At 42.1% G+C, this 18,945-nt stretch overlaps 1 protein-coding gene across 1 annotated transcript in view; it reads left to right on the forward strand.

The window, feature by feature from the left end:
* The window catches only part of NISCH (nischarin), a 44,884-nt gene extending 36,926 nt beyond the window's left edge, over nt 1–7,958 (forward strand). Inside the window, exons 21-22 of the transcript XR_013957624.1 lie at nt 1,963–2,098; nt 7,827–7,958. The gene's annotated coding sequence lies outside the window, so the exon portion shown is untranslated. The remainder of the gene's footprint in view (nt 1–1,962; nt 2,099–7,826) is intronic.
* The last annotated feature ends 10,987 nt before the right edge of the window (nt 7,959–18,945 follow it).

Below are 18,945 nucleotides of genomic sequence, written 5' to 3' on the forward strand. Positions count from 1 at the left end.
GCGGCACTACTCAGTGTTTGCATTTTTTACTTGTATTTTGCTGTTGCATTGCTTGTCTTTAAATGATATATAGTCAGATAAAGAAGCTGGCTGTGAACCTTTTGATGCTGCTGTGAATCTGATTTAAATCAGATGGGACTGTCACCAAGCCATCTCTCACTTCTCTTCCTAGTTTCCTTGTAGTAGGTAATGACAAGCAGCAGTGGAGAGCCTTGGAATCAGTCTGTCTTTGTCCTTTTTCCCCTGTACCATTTTTAGTGTCAAATCATTTAGAAAATGGTCTGAAGGTTCCTTAAAAGATGCCTATGCCTCTTCAGGTGCCTCAGGGTAGTCTATTTTCGCCTTTAAAAACTTATTAGCTATCTCTGACAACATAATCCTTGTATCATATACCCAGCTCTGGGAAACCCACCAAGCAGCAGTCAACATCCTTCTAGGCCGCCTGTTATAGATGTGTGTGCCTAAGACTAGCAGTCTCATTCTTCTGTTTACAAGGCCAGCCTAGTACCGTGACTGTGGATGAAGAAGGCGTACAGCTTCCATGCTAATGCCCCCTCTACAAGAATGTTCCCACTGTCCATTTGCGACTTTACCATCCCACCAGAAGTGGTCTGAGCTATGTGGACTATGCCTCGTTTCACAGGCACACAGGGTACCAAGTGATTTCTAGAGCTGTGTGAACCCTCTGACACTGCAGTTGTCCTGTTAACAGGACAAGTGGGCTGAGTTGTCAGATTGAGCTGTGGGCTGGTACTTCTCAAATGGGTTGCAGTGGATGGTTGTGTGCCTTATCTGCTTCCTGTTAGTGCAGGATATATAATAGTGCTGGCTGGTCATCATGCTGGCTCTCTTTGTAGGATGGAAGAAGAGGTAAAGCACAATTAACGGCGCTAGTAAGTACTGCAGTTTTTATGTCCTTCGTATGTTAGCATGTGTATGTGTGTATGCAGGGGGCAAAAAAATAGTAATGCTCTCAATTATTTATGTAAAGACAAGAACAGCTTCTTATCCTAGCTTCATTTAGGCACCTTCATGTGCTATCAATGGCTCAAAAATTAAACAGGATTTGTTACTAACAGAAACAGTCCTTGGACTACTCAGTACTGTGGGTTCTCTTGGTAGCACAGGGAGACAAAGTCCATGTAAAATCTGTTGATAATCAATTCTTGGTTATTTCTGGTGTTCAAAAGGAGAAAATAAATTGCAGACCATACCTCAGGCTAGCATGTATTTTTTAAATCAAATTTTAGGACTTTTCTGAGTGTTATGGAGGTGTTCCTTGGACTCATCAAGCTGTCAGCAGAGTGCTTGGAAAATGATGTATTTTGCCATTGCTGCCATAACACCTGCAAAATTTGATGCTTTTCTTGCTGAGAAACTTAAATATTTTAAATACCAAAGCCTACCCAAAGAGCTTGCTTGCTTGATTGATTGATACAATGTGCTTGCATTATTCCTCTGAAGCACAGCATGTCATTTGCATTGCTTTGTTCATGTATACTTTGGGATAGGCAATGATCAGGTCTACCCTCTCTTTGAGGTAGTGTGGACACACGAACATCAGTGATAAAAGGAAATTAACTTACCCTTTATGAATTCATGGTGTTTAAGTTTGCCCATTGGATTTGCCTTCAGTTAAGCATACAGTTAACCTTTTTTCATTGCAATTAGTTGAAAACTAAGGATTTCCTTCCTTCTGTTTTGAACTGATATGTAAGAGGAAATCCGTAGATGTTCCTGTTTTGAGTAAACCTTTTACTAAGGAGTTCTGCTTGTGCATTTAAGTAAGAATAGAAAGAAAGAAAAAGGTGGTATCAATTCAGACGTAATGCTCCAAGTAGCAGATCCACTTCTGAAGGCTTTGCAGCCACAGAGCACAGTGCGAAAATGCTCTCTCCCTGTTTACTTTTAACCTCTGGTTTTTCTTGGATCTGATTCTTAGTAGGCGGTCTTATCTTACAGAAATTGCAGCCTCTATCGCCACCCCTTTTGTGGAAAGGGTCCTGCCTGTAAAAGCATGAAAATGCATCCTCCTGGGTTGCTGTTTTTCTTCTTAGCAGCATGCTTCACTCCCACAGCTAACTGCCAGAGTCAGAAGGTAAGTCTGTGAGTCTTTGTTTAAATGTTAATTGAATGATTCTTCATATTTAGATGGTTGCATGTTATGAAATAGTCCTCCCCAAAACTTCTTTTTTCACTGACTTTTAGTTATATGTAGGATAACATCCATAATTAAGCTTCAGGACTGTAAAGTATCTTCTTTGTTGTAAAGTATCTTTTATGTGTAGGTATGTATGTGTGTAGTCTAAACTGAGGAACTACAAATAAGGTTGAAGGGAGCTGCCTGAATTTTAAATTGTTTCACACTGTATGTGAAAGTAGCAGTATGAAAGGAATATACTCAACATCTTTGTCTTCCGCTTCCTTCAGTATGTGTGATGGGAGCTTAGTATGTGGCAGGACAGGTCCATAAACTTCCCAGGAGAATTTTATTAAAAATAAATAAATAAATAAAAAATCTCAGCAAATTGATGCTTTGCAATAGGGTAAATATATTTGCTTCAGGTACGTTTCCCAGCAGCACCCCGGTGAGGAGTGTGGAATACTTGCCATTTTGTTTCAGTTTTGTTGGTTTTCTTTTGATTCTTTTATCTCTGTTCTTGTGTTTAGCAGCAACATCTAGAAAAGTATGTATGATGCCTTTGTAGATCTGTTCTCTAGGCTCCATGGTGAGGCATCCCATCTTCTGTAGGCTAGAATTCACACTAATTCCTACTATACTGTCTTCTGCCATCACCTTTCTGGTGACCTGCTGTTGGAAGAATGAACTGGTCTGCAAAGTCAGAAGCTGTGTGGGGCATTGGAAATTGTATTCCCTGGGGATCCAAGCTATGGAAGGGTTGTCTTGTCTTGAAAGACAATGATGGGCCTTGTGGGGAGTGGAGAGACCTGTGCTAAGGAACGTGCATGTGAGTCTGAAAGACTCTATTTATAAAAAGCCAGAGCACTGAGAAGATGCTTCAGTGTCAGAAATTTGAGTGGAAACTTTTGTTTAACAAAAGGACCATAAATGATTAATAGGCGTACAAATAAGGTAAGAACCTCATGAACTTTCAGTTTGTAGGATCATCACATGAAGAAGTGTCTCTGCTGGTGGTTTTCCTTTGTCTAGAAGCATAGGTTCTGTGCGTTCAGAAACATGGGCTCACATCTTCAACTGGTGGAGGTGAAAATTTATGTCTCTTCACTTTGAGACACTGTATTGATTTCTCAAATCACTCAGGTGTCTGGCTTGACGTGAAAAAGTTGTGTCAGGTAATAAGTACCCGCTCACAGAGAAGGGCAGTGTTTGGAATCACCTCTGGAGCACTTTATTTAATCCAGGTAAAATAACTCCCTTTTAGAGTTTGTTGGTTTGGTGGGTTTTTGGTTTTTTTTTTTTTCCCTAAAAGGCTGCTTTTTTTGGAGAAAGAGAAGAAACTTTTGAAAAGTTATAATGGGAGATAAGGAAAAATATGAGTCTGATGAAGTCTTCTCTGATCGTTTAGGATGGCCATTGGATCTGACTGCAATAGAAGTGCTGTGATTCCACAAGAGGCCTCCGTTGGCTTGCAGGAGCCTTGCAGGGGCCATTAAGAGAGAAAAGAGCTTTTGTGCTAGCTTTTCAGCGATGTTACCTCAGGGTTCTGTTTTGATGGATCAGACATGACAGCAAATGTGTTAGCCTGATTTGGTTTGGCATGGGTGGGGGAAGATGCAGCAGATGTGAGAACCATGACAGTTCTTCTGGTGGGGGGAGGCCAATCCCAAGCTGTACTGGAGGATGAATGGAGGCAGGTGGGAAATGAGGGAAGTGCTTTCTGCGTCCCTGTGCCTCCAGTGCTCTGCAGCTGAGACAGTAGGAAACACTCAGGGCAACAGTAGATCTTATGTTACGTGATCTCTGAGCTTGATGGTTCATCCTCATGCTGAAAAGTGTCTTCCCTGGACAAATGTGAAGGGTTTATGTGTCCGGAAGACACTAGTCTGTTCAGCTAGTGTTATTGAAAGCTTCTTGGGGAGGTACATGACTATAATGACTCAAGCATGTGTCTACATCTCTGTTTTGTAAAGGGCACATGTGCTGGAAACTTGGTGATTCATTAGATAATGAATGTTTCCCGAACCAGCTCCCAGGATTGTTGGAGCCAAACGCTGACGTCCAAATGTGTTTTTCTTTCTTCCTTGAGATTTTGCCATGCAGAAGGATTTGTGTTACAGTTTGGGAGGAAAAGATAAAGGGTGAAAATGAGGGGAATGAAAGTAGCCCTTAAAAAAAACCTCTCCAGCTTATTCTTTTGAGGTGGAGTAGGAGAAACATGAGCACTTGAGAAGGAAGGACATCCATGTCAAAGTGAGAGGAGAGAAGGAAATGCTACAACATTTAAAAGCTCAGATATGTCTCAGCTAAGCACAGAGGGCAATGGCTGCTCACGCACATGCATGTGTTTGAGTGCAGGGAGAGAGCACAGTCCAGCCCTGGCAAAACAGAGCTTAGCATGGACAGAGGCACCCTGGCTCTTAACTTCTCTTGGCTACAGCTAGATGTCTTCTGCTAAGGGCCTCCTTTCATTTTTGAGCTGTTTGAGAGCACCAGTCTTTCTTTTCCATTGTGTTGTACCCAACGTGTGATACAGTTCATGCTCACAACATCACCTGGTCAGAACAGTGACTTGTTTTCACCCCCTTTCCCTAGCATAGCCACCATGCACCTCACTGACTCTCAGCCCACCAGGTAGCATTGCTGCATCACAGGGAGCAGACATGCCCTCTTGCTGCTTCCTCTCCAGCATCTTCAAACTTAGGAGCAGTGGTCACAGATGTACCCAAGGGAGCAGAGCCTCATTTTTTATCATGAGGCTGTGCCCCAGGAGCCACCTCTGACTCAAACTCCTGTCTGTCTTTCATCCTCTCCAAAATTGGAGTATTCAAACAGCTGCATTTATGTTCCTTGATTCCCTCTTCTGCTTTCTTAAGAAGCAAAACTCTCCAGAAAATGACTGCTTCATCAGTTCTGTCACTCAAATAAGAAAGGAAATATCTTTTTTATTTTCCACTCAGCTGTTTTCTTCCTCTTTTCTCTTGCCTGTTGCTGCTGACACAGGAGTATTTCTTTATAAAAAGGGGAAGATCTTACTGGAAAGCTGCCTAAAGATCAGGAAGTGTCCTAGGAAAGTAGGGTAGAGGGGATTCCACAATAACCTGTCTTGTCTTAGAGGGCTGCAAGTAATAAAAGATGCTGAAAGGGAGGAGTGATAGCCATTCTCTCCCAGTGTCCATCTCCATCTAGAAATGGAGTCACATTGATGAAGGAAAGAGAAGGAAAATGTGAGCATAACGGTGTCTTCCTCCACCAGCGTGACAGAGGATACATTTAATAGCCCAACTGTGTTTTGACAGCCAACTCCTGATGTCTGGAAGTGAAGATGAAATAGAAGATTGGAGAGTTTTCATTTGGTATTTTGTGCTCTAATGTTTGTGTGGTCTTTTTCATACAGATAGGGTGGCTAAGACATCTGATAAAGGTTTGTGGGGTAATTCTGACAGTGTTAACATCATAACTCATGGGAAGGCATCAGTCTCTGTGTTTCTTCCTTGGGCACCTTCCCATTCCTCTTTCCAAAGCTTTGTCTCAGTGAAGGTTAAAGCTGGGATTTGGTGAGACTAGAAAGGCAGGAGGTGTACTGTTCTGTCAGAACTGTGTGCCTGGCTTCAGATGGGTCTTCTCAAAAGCCTAACTTTAATCTGAAGACCTAATTTGTCCTTGAATCAGCTGGTTAGATGGGCAACTTCCCTACCACATCAAGCACTGCAGATCTTTTAAGACAAAGTACTCCAGAGGCAGCACATGGTTTATCCATCCATAGAGGCTGTCTTCTCAGTTTTGCTCTGTGAAAAAAGGGAAATCTCTTGACGGCACTGCGTGCCAGTGGGGTGGAAATATAAGGAACAGCAAAGCTGATCTCTCTCCTGCTGCATGAAATTAGTAAAGCTGGTGCTCTCGGGACATGAATAGGTAGATTTGGTGGATCTCAGATTGGGTTCGAGCTGTTCCTAATGCAAGGGAATCCTTGACGTAACAGGTTCTTTGGGGATTCTCCTACTAAAGGAAGTGGAAGTTATTGTACAGTAAGAAAAGGCCCAGATGTACAACTAGAAATTAACATCTATGTGAAGGGCAACCAGAGACACAGAAATCTCTTTCTTCACTGGGCAGCATTCTTGTATGGATGGCTTCAGAAGATGGATCCATGAAGATGAGAAAAAGCTCAACAAGTCCAGGCAGAGGGAATGTGGATGTGAGTCAGGAAAACGTTCCAGGGAGATGTCTCTGTAGACCTGGGACTTGAGGGTTATCTCTCAGGAGGTTTTCCTGACAGGGTCTGCTGGCTATCATTTGGGAGGGCCTTCCTGAGCTGTTGATAACTGATGGGAAGCCATGGGCTTCCTGCCTTGCCTTGAGGCAAATATATGCATTTAGGCCAAAGTTCAGAGGAAGCAAAGCTAAGATTGCTGATGGGAGTCCAAAACAAGAAGTTCTGGGCCCAGGAGAGCTGCTGCATTAAGGCCATTATTCAGGATAGGCTTAAAAGAACCCAGATCAAGGCCTCCTCCCAAAATCTGATCTAATGGGTTTATATTTAGAAAACAAAGTGCCTGCAGAGGCACAGTTGAGGTGAGCTGCATGGAGCTTTTTCCAGCCACTGACCTTTTCGGGCAAACACAGCTTGTGCCTCCCAGCTTTTCTCTGTCATCATCAGTGGCAAACATTGTCTTTTTTTAAAATGAGCAATGAGTTTTCCATGCAGTTGCTTGCCTTCAGGAGTTTAGAAATTCAAGGAAATGCTTTTGGGGTAAAATCATGAGTTTTAGTAACAAGTTGGCATTTGATGCTGATGATTATTCGCTCTGAGGCTGTACGTTTTTTGTCGCTCAGGCTATGTTTCATTTGAAGAAGTAAAGTTAATTGTTATGGGGGTTCGGGAAAGCCCTGTGAGGAAACCTAAACCCCTAAAGTTACTCTGCTTGGGTTGGAAGGACTCATGCTGAATTTATCACCAGCCATGTGAATTATCCAAGCATCCAACCTGGTCATCTTGCCAGTGTTTATGGAGTCCTTTTCATCTAGGATAAAAGCATGAAGGGCCATTCAGGTGTTCAGAGAAGTACAGACCACCTTTCATTTTAATCCACACCTCTCCACCCTCGCACACGCCTTGAAGAAAATTGCCATGAGATATATTTGTGTGAGCGGCCCCTGGGCTCTGGGTAATAGACTGAACTAATGCATGTGGTTCTTCAGACCCATGGAACAGCAACGAAACCACCAGTGAACTGCATCATGTCAATGGCATGGAAAAGAGAAATGCTATGTTGAATTTTAAGTCAGTGTCTCCTGACAAGGGTTATTAATTTAGGGCATGTCCTCACATACCACTACCACATGATTGTAAAAGATCAGCTTAAATTAACAGTGCGCAGTTATGATTATTTTAGAAATTGTTTGAATTTTTACTGTGAAGCATAAGGGAAAGATAAAATAGCTGTGATCTACCTTATTGCTTTCTAGCTGAGATCCGAGCAGAGCAGCATGCAGCAGCATGACATGATGGTTTAGCCCATCTGAGTGTGTGGTGTACCTCCCAGCAGCTGCACTGGTCACTGTCCTCCCCACTGCTATCTAAATAATGGTGCAATGTTGCTAAAGATATTGAAGGTTGGCAAGATTAGTGGCCAGGGTAACAATTTAATCTGGGCTTATTTCCATTTTGTTTTTTCTTTTGAAGTTAAAATCCATGCGATGCAATATCAAGACGATGTTTACTTTGAATACAGCGTGTACTGCTTGTGCTGCAGCACCTAAAATGATGTGTCCAAGAGGCTGGTTAAAGATGACCCAAGGATTAGGAGTGAGAGGCTGCAGGTAAGGCCTATTTCCTAACAATGTTAAGGTTTTGGTGCAGCCTTGCTATGTAAGAAGTAGTGTGTATGCCTTCAGGAGAACACACATGGGTTGTGAGCTCTAAAGATGCAATAAGTTTTGTTTTCAGAGGCATAAAAATAGATTTATGGCCGCTATTACTGTTGCTCTTGCCTCCTTGCAAATTCCATGGACTTTTTGCTGGGCATAAGGTTCTATATACACGGAAGAAATTACGTGTTTGTTACCTGTAACTTGCCCTAAACAACCTGAGTTTGCTAATCCTGCTGTAAGCACTTAGCAGAGGTTTGTCTAGCATAGAAACCTGTTTCAGACCCAGAATTCCATAGTGTATTATTAGAAAAATAATATAATGATAGTTCCCCTTGTATATCCTTCCAGCTTCCAGCAATAATTCTCTGAACTTTTTACCTTCCTAATTCACTTTATGACAATTGCTTGTTCATATGTTCCTTGCTCTTATTCTGTTGAGCTTGGCTGTAATAGGAAAAGGGTGAAGGAAAACTGAATTTACTAGGAAGTTTTTAAAAACTGAAACACTATAGATTATTGTTTGCATATCTATTCAGTAGTGAATGTTAACTTAATATATAGCTCCATTGTCTACTGTTTTCTGTGATTCACTATTCTATCAAAATACTTTAAAAATAGCCATGGCAGTTTTGCAGTTTATAGCAGTTTTTGCACAGACACACATAGGAGTCAGATTGAAGCCAAAGCAGCAGTGCTATTGAGACAATTTCCAAGTTCCTTTTGGGAAGGACATTGTGCCAAAAATGAGATGAAGTATAAGAATAATGTGAGTGTATGCAGCTTTTCTGAGTGTTATCTGCTGTCATGGTGGTTGCTGGGCAGACCCAGGAATAGTTCTGTGCTGCATACGTGCAGAACAAGAGACACTGCCACCAAAGGCTTACCCTGTGTGTAGAGGTGATGGATGAAGGGTTGAAAAGGAGGTGCTGCTTTTGGGGAAAAGGGGTTTGTCCAAGATTGAACAGAGAGTCTGTAGATTACACAGTTATTAAATCCAAATTTCCAGCATCTCAGCCTGGAACCTTTAGTGCAACAGAAAGGGACAAGTCTTGCGAAGAGATTTTGTTCTTTCGAGGTTACTTTAGGTGTGAAATTTAATGTTGAGTCACCCTGTAGATACTGACTTTATCTAAGCATCCAGCATCCACAGTTTCTGTCCTGATGCCCAAGGTCCTGTCTCATGTCCAGTCCCTGGCAGATTTCTTGGAACCAATCTTTGAGGCTTAGACCAATGGGCATCCTTAGAGAAGACATAACCCAAGTGCAAACTCTTGTGTGCAGAGAGAATGAGTGTCCTTCCTTCTATTCAGAGTTCAGCGCACTGCAGTGTAATTGCTTAGAAACCCTCCAACAGGCATACATTGGTTTTGTGTTGTAATTGTGAATCTTGGATTGCTCTTTTTAAGATACACTGTCAAGTTAGGAGAAAATACCCTTTCCCAGCCAGGGTGCCATCACATATGTAAGAAGGAAATTGAGGAGAAAAAGTGCTGTCCAGGATTCTGGGGTACCGAATGCTATGGTAAGTTTTTCATCCTTTTATGACATTCTCTAGCTATTGAATAACCAAACAGTTTTAATAGGAGGCATTAAATATGCATTGAGGTGATTTTTTTTTTTTCCACTATTACTTGAACACTCACAAGATCTGTTATCTGTCTGGAGGTTCAGAATATAATGGGGAAGGAATCTCTGCTTCAGATGAGTTGAATCCTCTTGCATTTAACACATAATCTCCTTTGGTAGAACTTCCTTTTGTCTCTTCTTTAAAAATAAGCTTTTGGAAAGGGATGTTTTTGTTCCTCTTTAAGAAAGTTTCCAAAGGAAGAGGAAGCTGTTTCTTTCTGGTGTCCTAGTCTGCAGCACGTGTGCCATGTGTGCTCCTGTATAGTCTGGAGTTAGTCAGCCATTCAGACACTGAAAATACTTAGCAATTCCAATCCAAGGTGAAAATAACCATTCCAAAGCTCCCACACTGGTTTATGCCAAGTAAAGAGAATTTGTCTTGTCTCAAAAATCCCAAAGCAAGACCTGCTAAGCTAAACACTTCTCATATGATTGACTGATTATGGAAATGACACTCTCCAGTCCTGCACAAAATGGGATGGGAGATTGTTTGAGTGCTTGGGCCTGTTCTCACACAAAGTGGTTTGAATAAACACATGGCTTAGTCAGAGGAATCACATGCCTAAAATTACTAGAAATAGTCCCCAGAATTTGGAGGTACCCCACTCCAAAGATGTGTGGATACTGGCTTTCTGAGCACAATTCCAGCTCTTCATGAAGTGAGGGAGAGCTGAAAATACTCAATATCTTCGCAAAGCAGGCTCCTGTCTGTCCTCAGTTCCAGAACAGCCCTCAGATGTTTGATACTGTCTCTTGCTGGTGCAGCAGTGGCTCAATCTCAAAACATGCTTCAGTGCCTTTGCTTAAATTTAGTTAGTTATGGCCCATTGGGACTTTTCCTTAGACTTTCAATAAAAGGCTTTTCTTAGCTACTAGCCAGATTGCTCCTTGATGCCACTTCTGGCCATATTCACCAGTACTGGGCGACTGGTACTGGATACGTAGGCAGGGACTACACTGGTGAAGAGGGCATTGCCTTTGCACAACTGGAATGCCTGGAGGAAGGTGAGATAAAAAGGGGGATACAGGTGCTGGTATTAAATTAAAGTATTAAATCTTACTTTATCTGGCCTATCTCTTGCCTGCGTAGAGTGTGCAGGTGGCTCTCAAAATCCCTGCAATGGCCATGGGACATGCTTGGATGGTATGCAGCAAAATGGGACCTGCATCTGCAAGGTCAGTGTATGATTTATTCTGAGGGTCATGTGCTTTTGTCAGAGGGAGTTGTACGGTGTCTGTACGGATGCTTTGGATGAAGGATGTCCTTCTGCCTGGAGGGTCGTTTCAGCATCTGTGTCTGTGGTTTTCCCGGAGGGCTGGTGTGGTCTGCAGTAGCACTAAGATACTGGTGGTGAGGGTGTGGAGCTGGGAAGGATCTCTGTGGGGAAATGAAGAAAAAAATGCATGGATTTAACCCTCTGAGCAGTTGAAATAATCAGTGCCTGTCTGTGGCTGCAGGAAGCCCTGAGATACTTGGTTCTTAATGCACAGCACCTTTTCCAGACGTAGGTGATTTATCACCCAAATTAGTTGGTGCTGCACCTTTCTCAGGAAAAGCAGAAGAGTCCAGAAAGAGTATTTAGGACTAATGTTAATTTTTTTTTCTTTACGGCTTCAGACTTACTACAACAAAAGCATAAAAAAAAATCCCTGCATGTTTGAATCATACAGAGCTGTGTTTCTAAAATGTTTAGCTTAATGGATCAGTGTTAGGCTTGAAACTTTCTCTTATGAATTGTGTGTTTTTACAGCATCTTTAATTAATAGCATTGTGAGCTAAAATCTTACCTCTTGGGCCTTTCTTTAAGGAAGGTTCATTTTGGATTTGACTGAAAGATGCCTTATCTCAATTAAAATATATGCTGAAGGTCCCCAGGCCTAGTAAAATCAGTGTCAGAAATCCCATTGGCATTAGTGAATTCCAGATTCCTTTTTCAGAGATAACAGAAGCGAGCTGGTACGTTCTTGTATGCTTGTCACATTTTGACATTGTTTCCTCAGTGCCCACCAGAGTTTTGCTGGCATTTGCATGCACTCTCTGTGTCAGCTTACACTGTGGTGATCTTTGCCATGGGGATTGACTAATACAATGGAGCACTTAACAGATCAGTTTTCTTTAATGTATTGTGTTGGCTGTCATAAAAAATCAGAAATGGGGAGAGACTGAACTATAACGATGTGTGGAATAATACAATGATACAGAAATTAACGTCTGGGACATTTGGGGGCCCTTCTAGGAGCAATACAGTGGGTTTGCCTGCCAGGATTGTCAAGATGAAAATCGTTTTGGCCCAGACTGTCTGTCAGGTAAGAATGAGTAATTTGAGTGAAATCTTCACATGAATAACTGAAAGCAAGGAAGGAGGGAGGGGGAAGGTTGAATGAAGAAGGCTGCTGGAGAGGAGGAGAGGGTGCCAGCTGTCAGTGTTCAGTAGCAGGTGTCTTGGCATTTTGTCTTTGTGCCCCTATCCACTGTCCTGTTAGACACATGATTCTCAGTCTTTCACTCAAAACAGTCCATTTTTCCTATTGTAAATCTGTCTATCCCCTTACCAGAGCTATCTCAGTTTCCTGTCTCTTTCTTGCCAGGTCGTTACAGAGGTGTGATCTTGGTAGTTGTGCTCACATGACAACACCAATGGTGGGATACAGATGTAGCAGGCACTCATAACACTGCCTCCTTCCACACTGGCCGCAGTAAGAGGAGTGGGAATTTGAAACACATGCCTGAAAAGCTGGTCTAGATCTTGCTTTCAAGGCTTGTCTTACAGAGCAGTACTTGGTCTCCTTGAGCTCAGGACATCCAGTTTGCCCTCTGTAAGCTCTGACTGGCATAGACAGCTTTTAAAAGTAGCTGCATTTGCTGTGAATTCCTGGTTCTGTGGATTACTGGGAAATCAGAGTGCTAAGTCTAAGGGCTGTTGGCCAGTATATGCCTGGAGCCCTGTCACTGCCTTGTAGCTGGTTTGTCTGGACTTCCCTTGCAGTGTGTGACTGTGTGCATGGGGAATGCAACAGTGGCATCAATGGGAATGGAAGCTGCACGTGCTATGGAGGCTACACTGGCCCCAGATGTGACCAAGGTAAATATATTGATAACTGCAAAGGAACTATTAGAGCTAAACTGTGATATGGGCTTGAATGCATGTGTCCCAAAAGCAGCTGGGGGGGGGGGGGCAATGAATAGCTTGGGAATGTAGAGGGAAGATGATCTGAGCACTGGAGAGCTAGACAGAGGGAAAAGCTGGGGTGACCTCCCCACTCTGTGACAGTGGCCGAGATGTACCACTTCTTCATGCCTCTGTTCTTTCTTTGAAAAGCAGATAGATCATCTCTTCTTTCCAAGTTTTGCAGGACCTGACTACCTAGGCTGCAGTAATTTAGAGCTGTCCATACTGCTTGTATCCCTTGGCCTTTGTGTCAGCTTGGCAGTCTCTGGAAACCACATTTGCCTTCATTTCCAGATACATTGTAAGATGTGTTTTCCAGCAGTGTTCTGCATGCTCAAAAGGAAACTCTCTTTGCTGTGTGATTCCAGAGCTTCCCCTTTGCAAAGGCGTGACATGTGAGGCCAATAGCGAATGCGTGGTAAGGGATGGAACAGCGATGTGTGACTGCAAGCTGGGATACAGAAAAATCGGGAGCACTTGCCAAGGTGAGAAACTTCTTTGTGACCATAAATGGTCCCCTGTTTGGAAAAACCTTACTGCACTGGCATCTCTGGATGAATTTGATCACTATAAATGCAGTGCCTACTTCAGTGCAGATGCTTAAGAACCTGGTTTTCAGGAATACCTTTAAGATTAACGGCTAAAGCTTTGGCTTTCCTCTCACTTGGTCCTGAAAGCAAGAAATGGATCAGATTTGCAGGTTTCATCCAGCACTCACTTATAAGTATGTATTGAATAACTGTTACAATGGGATATTGCTGTCTGTATCAGTTTAAATAATAAGGTGTGTGATTGTGGATTTCTTCACTGATTTCAAATATAAGTTTCTGGATTGGCTTTGTTAACAGAAAATCAGTAAGATGCATGCGATCAGCTAGCTATGGATAGCTCTATTTTGACTGGCTTTTTGCAGGTTTTGCCAACAAAACTGTGGTTTCATATATCCTCAAATGTCATGGAAATTCAGAAATAAGCCCAAGCATCCTCTGTCACTCCCAGTTCTGTTACTGAAGTAACATGAAGAATGTGTCATCCAAATTCCTCAGATTAAAACCCATCAAAATGTCTACTTTCTTGAATTTTTTTATTATCCTGTGAAATTTTAGAAGCTTAATTGTATAAATCCCTTATAATCCATTCTTTCCAGGCCTTTTGCATTCTGCTGTGCTGCAGTAAGTGCTGTTTTGAAAACAAATTTGGTTACTCTCACTTCTTTAATTGCAGCTCAAGATCCTTGTGCTGCTTCTCCATGCTCCCCCTTTGCTGTATGTAAGGTTCTTGGACCACGAAAGTATCAGTGTACCTGCAAAGAAGGATTTCAGGGAGATGGAAAGATTTGCCAGCCCATAAACCCATGTGTTGACAACAATGGAGGCTGCCCAGAGAACTCCACAGTTTGTGTTTACAGACGTCCAGGAGAGGTAAGGGCAATACCAGCATCTCAGCAACCTCTAAGGGTCTGAAAAATGGTCAGTGAGTTCTTCAAATGAGCTCACCATTGTGTTGGTCAAATCTGCTCTCTTCACCTTAGATTTTTGCAAAGGGAAACCAGACTGCTCTTTTGTAGGGTAACTTAGTGGGTAAAAGATGATGAATGAAGCTGTATAATCACTGTGTTGCCTTCCATTAGGCAACTTGTATTTGCAGGCCTGGTATGAGCAGGAGAAGTCCTTCATCTGAGTGTGTTGCATTTCCCAACGATTGCCGGCAGTATCTTTGCGACATGACTTCCACATGTGAAATTAATTCCCAGGGGAATCCTAGGTAAGCCAGTTTACAGCTTGCTATTAAAAATGCTTATTCTGAAGCCAGAATGGAAACTGAGTTTGGGTGAGCTGAATTTTGAAGAAACTGAGAGCTAACTGAGAATGAGCCAGAGTCACCTTTTGAGTAGAGCCTATTTGTAACAAGCCCATTGAAAGTGAAGAGTCAGTCCAAGAAAAGGTGGAGCTTCTCTGAGAGGCTGAAGAGGGGAAGAGCAATCCCATTTCTTTGACCCTTCCTTCTCCAGTGCTGCTAAAACTGTTAGCTTCCACTTGCTCATTGTGTGCTCCAGGCCAGAACTGAAATATGGCGGCTTCCCCTTGCTGAAGATCTGCTAGCAAAGTGCAGGACGCGGTGTTCAGCACAGTCCCTGCCTTAGTAGGTCTGTTCCCCAGCAGCTGGCACGCAGCTCTCTGAGGCTGGAGTAATGTCAAATTCCTCTCCTGTGTCGCATGTCTTTGCATCCCTGAAACAGAAAGAGCAGAGCCGATGCTTGGACAAAACCCAAACGGGAAAAAACATAGTTATCGGCCAGTGATCTTGGGTAGTCTCTGAGTAATGACTGTAAACGCGTGTGAATCAGGACGGAGATTTTCACATGTAGATAAGCTTTTCTGGAAAAGTCATTAGCCTGCCTGGGGCCCTCATTAAGTCTAAGATGAGCCGTAGCTAACTGATGCGCTTGCACTGGCACTTCTCAGTGAATCTGAGGGGTCACACAGGAGCTGTTTGTTAGATTTTCACTTAGCTTGTGGTTTTTAAACATTACCTCAAATTTTCAGCTGCTGTAATGACTAGTACTGACTGAATATCTAGTTAGAAAGATGTTGATAAATATATTGTGGCTATCTGCACCCTTAACTCTGGAGCAGACAATCCTCATGTTGATTATATCTGAGAAAGCATCTTTATTTTCTTTGGGTAAGTCCAAATTTGCTTGCATTCCAGAAGTGTGCATCTTTTCCTGTCAGTTTAGGAGAAGTTATCAAGCTCTTACCTGTTCCCTAAAGCTCGGATTTGTCTTTCAAATGTAGATTCTGACATGTTGTTCTACTCACATTTGTTGAAAGCATTGTGAAGTGTTTTGTAATGTTTTTTTGTGTTTCATTCTTGTCTCTTAGCTGTGTGTGTAAAGAAGGGGAGATTGGAGATGGGAGAAGTTGCTATAAAGATCTCTTGGGTGAGATAAATCAGCAGAATTCAAGAGGAAGGTTTGCTAGGAAGTTAAATGTCGCCAGGAAAATGTTTGGTAAATGTCTTTTGAACTTGTTTGGGGAATGGAGCAAACATGAGCATGTTAGAAAAGGCTAAAAGCCTTCAAGTATAATAGATCTATTTTGCAGTGTATGAGCATGGGCTACAAATTAAACACATCACATCTCTGAGCTCATATAACCAGTTCTAGATTGTGAATTGAGGAGACTGTTGCAGAGAGCACTGTGGATGTGTATTAGATATTTGACAGTTCTGGTGAAGAATGTACCATATCCACAGAAGAAGAAAAGCTTACCTTGGAGCTGTAATTCAAACCTCTTTGTATCAAACCACTGCTGTGCCTCCACCTGCAGCATCTGTGTGAAAGCTCAGCAATCTTCAGCAGTTGCTGAGTTTTCTAGCAGTGATGCTTGAGGCTGGTGTGCCATGGGTCCTCTACTTACTAGAACATTTACTGAGCCCTTAAACAGCCTTAATGAGAGGCTATTATAGGGATGAAAAGGCTTTATTCTATGCACCATGGTACTTTCTGAGTGAGGAAATGCTTTGCAAAGCATAGAAAAATGTTTTAGAACCTGTGTACTGCAAGTGTGGGGAGTGATAGCTGCAGAATTTAATTTTTTGCCTCACTGTAATCCAAGGAAAGAATGAGAACCCTTTGGACCAAAGCATATTCATGTTAGATACCTTCTCCAACTCATCCTCTGCACAGTCTTCTCTATCTCCACTAACTTGACAGGAGCATAGAGATAGGTCTCAAAGCTCAGCTTAGTATTTGTGAATACTCTTCCCTGCTATGTATCAGTGTTGGCAGCACTGATTTTTTGCCCGTAATGATTTGTGCAATGGACAACCACATGAGGATCTCCAGGTTTCTAACACCTGTGCAGCGGGACTTATTACCTATTGAGCTTTGTTGATGTGGATTTTGTTGATGGGCCAATGATGACTCTGTGAAGACTGGCAGGTGTGGGTTCATAGCAGCTTCTCAAGAAGTATTTAGTCTCAATAAATTCTGATGTAAAGAATTTCTTCATTCAAACCCCCAAATTAATTGGTCCGAAGGAAAGACAAAGGACACTTGACCCAAGAATAAAGTAGTAAGCATGTGGAAACAAAATTATGAACATTCTGCAGATTTCAGCAGTGGTTCAAAGTAAACCAAAGCCACCACCAGTCCTTCAGAAATCGTGTGGGCAGGTGCTTAAAACTAATAGCAACCAAGTTGGGCTGTGATACCAATACCAAACTCCCTCTGATTCCCTGTAAACAAGTACTAGTTATTTGCACTAGGCCAAAAATATGTCGATTGAATTGTGTTGAGAAGAATAATTATTGCTGGAGTTAAACCATATGCTAAGTAACTACTTTACATTGCCACTCTTTTTACAGTTTCTGGTTGCTCAGTGTTGCTGACTAAATATGGACCTTTCACAGTCTTTGTACCATCCCTGCTTCCCATTCATGATAGAATGGAATTTAATGTAAGTTTTCTTGCGTTTAGCAGATTATTCTGTTCTTTCCTGCCTGAGTTCTGCAGCCTGTAAGAACTGAGGGAGGGGGGAATTTGGGAATGCAGTATTTATAGAAACAATTTCTTAGGAAGATTCATTGTCTGGTTAAGTTGCACTCTCACAGAGGATGTTACATCCCTCACCTCTATCTCTCTCTTCAATATTGACAGAGTTTGTTTGTTTTTTAATGTCAGGAAGTGCAAGCATTTCTGGTCATTCTTCATTTAAAGCTCAAACCTCCTGTGTGCAACTATTCTCAAACTCTTAGGTGGCTTTCCACTATTTGAGGTTGGGGTTTTCAAAAGGGCCTGACATTTGCATCAGAGTCTTGGATTTTGGCTCTGTGGCTCTAGATGTGGGTATGGTGTCAACTTCTTGAGAAGAGCTCATTTTATTGATGGGGATAGCGAGTACGGCAGGACAAGAGTTTGGGAATTCTGGGCATCAGCAAGCAGGTCCTGCAGGTCATATGATTATTTTGTTTATTTATTTAAATTAAATGGTGGTTTTTTTGCAGTAATTTTTGCACAGCTAAGCCCACAACCAGGCTATCCATCATTAGGATGAGAAAGTATATAAGCCATTTTCCCAGGACAAAGCTAAAAATCTACTCACATGAGCTACAAAGGCAGCTCATGCAGCAGGGATTTTATTTGCATGCTAATTGTGTTTCAGGTGGCAGCTAGCTTACAGCTAGCACTCGGATATAAAAAGATAAATGCCTTAAAAAGAATCTAGACAGACCAACCCCATTTGAACATGACATTTCCAAGGGGTTTAGAAATATCATTCGTTTGCTTGATAGCAAAGCTATGTGTGCAGCAGCAGTGACTTGCATTCTCGCATAGAGTCAAGGGAGCAACTCCTAACCAATAAGCTGTCTCCTACTAGCCTGTTGAACATTAATTTCCACTAACGCAAGTCATGCCGTGTGCCTAGATCATCATAGTAATTCCTGGATTCATAGAAAATACATCACAAAAGGCTGCTGAGTTGCATAGTCTGCCTGTTCCCACATGAGTAATTTCCAACTAAATCAATATTGATAGGGTATTGAACCACCAGTGGTGGAAAGCTTGGAAAACAAAGGAAGAAACTAAATGTAAATTCAGTTGCTTAGACCACCTGTATGGTTCATCATAAAGATTATGTATGGGGAGCTTTAGCAAGTTTTATAATCTGGAGCATGCAAGGATAGCTTCTAAATTGTCCAAGACCTATAGGTTTCTGTCTAGGGGATTCCTCTAAAGTCACTTTCAGGTTAATCAGTCTCCCTGTATTTGAACGTGTACACAAACAGAAGGAAAAGATTTGCCACAGTGCTACTCCAGTGAACCAAAATGAAGAGGGAAGCTCAATCTTGTGTTGAGCTAACACAGAAACAAAAATTTCTGTGTTAGCTGGGAGAAAGGTAATGTTATGGCTCTTTCTGTAGATGAGGTTCTTGAAAGAACATGTCATTTATTTTCTTTGCGCTCTTTATTCCCCATAGGATACCACTGCTGAGCGTTTGTGCAGGATGCATGTTGTTGCTGGTCTGCATTTGATGGAAGACATGGTAAAAACCAAGATTCTGTGGACCTTGTCAGGACATCAGCTAACATTCAGTAGCCAGGTAAAGTATCTCCTGAAGTCCTGTTTT

Source organism: Psittacula echo (assembly GCF_963264785.1).
Source record: "Psittacula echo genome assembly, chromosome: 9".
NCBI lineage: Eukaryota > Metazoa > Chordata > Aves > Psittaciformes > Psittacidae > Psittacula > Psittacula echo.